Source organism: Thunnus maccoyii, chromosome 8 (assembly GCF_910596095.1).
Source record: "Thunnus maccoyii chromosome 8, fThuMac1.1, whole genome shotgun sequence".
Classification (NCBI taxonomy): domain Eukaryota; kingdom Metazoa; phylum Chordata; class Actinopteri; order Scombriformes; family Scombridae; genus Thunnus; species Thunnus maccoyii.
The window spans coordinates 30,158,925-30,162,908 of NC_056540.1; the positions used below are offsets into that span (position 1 = coordinate 30,158,925).

At 40.4% G+C, this 3,984-nt stretch overlaps 1 long non-coding RNA gene across 1 annotated transcript; it reads left to right on the forward strand.

The window, feature by feature from the left end:
- The first annotated feature begins 1,061 nt into the window (after positions 1–1,061).
- LOC121902597 lies at positions 1,062–2,928 on the forward strand. The gene is made up of 3 exons (XR_006097592.1): positions 1,062–1,190; positions 1,308–1,405; positions 2,817–2,928. It is a non-coding gene; the product is annotated as an uncharacterized LOC121902597 (long non-coding RNA).
- The last annotated feature ends 1,056 nt before the right edge of the window (positions 2,929–3,984 follow it).

The following is a 3,984-nucleotide window of genomic DNA, read 5'->3' on the forward strand; positions in this document are numbered from 1 at the left end:
GAATGTGAATGAATACTCCGGTTTCTACTTTACCCTTGTAGAAATGCAATTCTGACTGAAATATTTATATAATGAAGTTCCAGAAGGGCAGCGATGCTATACAGAAGGTATTTGCTACAGCAAAAAGATGAGCCAGCACTGAAATTGAGATTTTACATGAGAGAGAGGACATTTATGATCAGGAGGGAAGACTAATCAGCTTTTATGAAGTCAATAAAGTAGATCAGGCCAGACCACTCCATTGCAGATTGGAAGGTAACTTAATTCAACAAACATGTTGCACCTGAATTACCACTTAGTTGCTTCAATTGCCAAGTAATAAAAAAAAGTTGCTCAAATTCAACTTGCCATGGCCGTATGCTCAACTGTTTCTATTATGTTGGCTAAAACACATTGTTAACCTATTTTGATAGTCCTTTGAGATCCCTTATTATTATTATTGTTATTATTATTATTATTATTATTATTATTATTATTATTATTATTATTATTATTATTATTATTATTATTATTTTCTCCTTTGTTTTTTAGGTGATATAGCCACAGAGGGCATGAAGTGCCATTTCTTGCCTTCAGTCTGGTGATGCACAAGTTACAGAGTGGATTCTTCATGGATTTTGGCAAATCTTTTGAACAGAGTTCAAGTTCAAGGTTGTTTATTTATGTAGCCTTTTATCACAAGAATGTCTCAGAGGACTTTACAGAGAATAAACTTAACTAGATCTACATTAGTGAACAAAATGACATATGACAAGCATAACAAAAGGCACCACACAGAGCAAAATTTAGCAAAACAAACTATCTATTCTACATAACCTAACATACCCGGCGCCAGCAGCCTTTGGCCTTCAATTGCGCACAAGGAAAAACTCCCAAGAAAACCTTGGTAGGAAAAAGTCAGAAGAAACCACGGGTGGGCTGAGGCAAGTTTGGCTTGGCTTTGGCCTGGCTTTTACAAAGTTTTCTTCAGCATGGGGTAAGCTCAAAGGACCAATACTTTTTAATATCTATATCTGTACCCACTCTCTAATATCTATAATATATGTAGGTGCTCAGGTGAACCTTGCAACAAATTAAACAGCTGAGGCAGGGACTGCAAGAGTCGATGTTATGGCCACTGTTGGGAGGCCAGGCTAGATGTAGTACCAGTGGTTTTCACACATCAATCAATGGCTGAATCCAGTGCTCGGGTATTCCATACACTCAAATTAATCTGTTCTACTTTTGTACTCTTTTAAGTTCATTCATATTCTACACATATTGGCTGTCATTTAACCTTTTTAAATGTTACATTTGGATGGTTCTAGGCAACATCATCTGGCCTGAGGAAGGGGAAAAGGAGGATGACGATGGATGACCTGTTGCCATCAGATGCAAAACTGCTGGCAGCAGTTTGTGGAGACAGGTATGTTGTTTTTGTGCTCTCCCAGTTGTGAGCATTGAGGTGTAGGTTGTGACGTAAAAGGCATTACATCGCCAAAGTTCAGTCAGTTGAGGGAAGCCTTTTTTTGTGTGATGAGCATCATCCAGTGACACATTTCACATTACAATTTAAGTTATTAAAGATTAAAGATCATTTTTGTTGATGATCAAAAGTTCTCCATGGGTGTGAGCAACAAGGTGACTACTTATTAAACTAAACTTTAGTTTAGTGGTAGAATAGTTCTTGTTTATTTAATACAGATCACATACACCATTTCGTATTGCTATACAAACTATCCCTGTTTTTCCTTGCATAGAGGCTTCAAGAAGTATACCAGAAATGCCACAAACCTGTTTCTTAGTCTTTTAATTTCCAGACCCTTATTTATTCTCTATCAGATTTGAAGGGTCTGATCAGTATGTAATTTTGGAATTAAATTCTTCTATTTTGAGCCCAATGTTTGGTTACCTGTGGAATGACTGTTTTGTTTACCATCTTTGGATGTTTTAAGAATCAAAATTAAAGCTGGATCAATAGAATGTAGTTTCCTGTCAGGTCAAACAGGTATCTACCCTCTCTGGAAAGTCTGGTAATTATTATATAAGCTGATAGTGGCTGGATATATCTATGACACATATGCTCTAGCTGAACATTAATCTTCACAGCAACAGCTACTAAAATGGGTGAAATGATATTTGGTGTAAAAAGACAAAATATATGGTCACTTGAACCCCTGGGGGGTGGGGTAGTGGGGTGATGGGTGGCACTGTTACTAATGTCCAAACCCCTGGAAGGAAGGTACCTTACATATAACCAATGCTCTGCATGTACTGCTGTGCAGCTAAATATATGTCAGCCCCAAGACTTGTTGATTCCAGTAGGTCTGCAGCAGCATTAAGTCCAGCTACTTCCACTGGGCTCAGTGGGCATTCAATATCAGGAACCTGGGTACTGGAGATGGGGTCACGAGGTACAAGTCGCATTCACTCGCATTTTGCTACTACATGTTATAAGGGATGTGAGGTTTTGGTGGCGTGTGTTTATTTACTCCTTAATCATAGTACTAATCTTACCCTGGCTTCGTGTGCCATAGCGGATATAACTTTGCAGACATGGAGGACAGCAGAGCAAAAGAGCGCTTTGTCTTCTGATCTCTGCTTAGTCTCTTTGCTCTGTACCAGATTTCAAGCTTGGTCAACCTAAACCAGCAAATTTATACAAATTAGACACGATAAAGACCAACTGAAGACCTAAATGGTATAATGACTTGCCAGGTGTGTACTTGGTATGATGAGTAACATTTTGGAGTACAAACCAACATGAGGGTGAATTTTTTATGTCACAATAAACCAGAGATTAAATACTGACAAAGACCAAATGTTGTACTTTTCAGAGCCCTCTGACGCAGTGGTTCTAACAGCTTGAGCACAGAGTCTGGACCAAAACTGAGAAAAAGAGGCAAGCAGGAGGTCAGCAACGGCAGATCAGTCCAAACAAGCTATAATACTAAAGGCTCTAAGGTATGTAGAAGGTCAAATAGACAGACAGGGCACAAACACAAACAGATAGGTCAAAATAGCTGAGGAAACAGCTGGAACACTACGCCTGAAGGCAACATAGACAAACTGGCGAGGGAAGAGTGAAAATTGAGAGCTACTGTATATGTGCTGGAGAGGTAATGGGGAAATATATAGCAGCTGTGGGGGTCAAGTGATAGTTGAAGTGGAAGAGCTTGAGATGGGGAATGAAAAGACAGGACAGAAAGTGAAAAAGCAGTTATCACTAGAGTAGGAAACAGAGGATGAAGAGTAACTATGTTCAGACAGAATGCAAAGAGAATTTTTTACATGGCGTGATTACATACAAGGTCAAAGACGTCAGTTAGACGTGAATTCACCCCAGCGAGGCAAATTGATGCGAATATGTGTTGGGACTCATACGCCATGTGCATGACACAAAGGCGGGCCTGCATGCAGTCACAAAGCATGATAACAAAGAAAGGTGCCAAGTCAAACAAAGGGACTCCAACTCCCATAATGCTCTGCTCAACTCACACCTAGGTGTGGAATCCAGCAGAGTCAAACGCTCGGCTTTCATTGGACAAGACCCGCTGGAAAGGCATGGGATCTCCCCTCCTCGGCCTTGACGACACCAAAAGTATAAACACCGGAGGCGCTTTCCAGACCGCGCTTCCAGCTGCTCACCCAGCTAACATCAGGAGGTAATTCCTGTACATACGCAACTGCAACTAGGCCACACAATCTCAATCTCGCTTGACGAGCAGAGATTTTCTCCATGTTTAACCAAACACGTTACCGGAAGAAGACTGCAGTGTCACCCGGCGCTCTCACCCTTTCCTGCAGAAGTGAAGAAAGTGGATAACCCCACTTTTCTTCAACTGAGTCGACTCTGCTGTGAAGTTAACGGACTGTGAGTCCACATTGTTTTACAGTACTTATTTCAAAAATTGAATTGTTATTTGTTTTCTTAGATGTTCCTGGAGCTGTCTCACCACCATCCACTATTACTTTTCATTTTGTCCAGCTGTGACTACTGTAGCT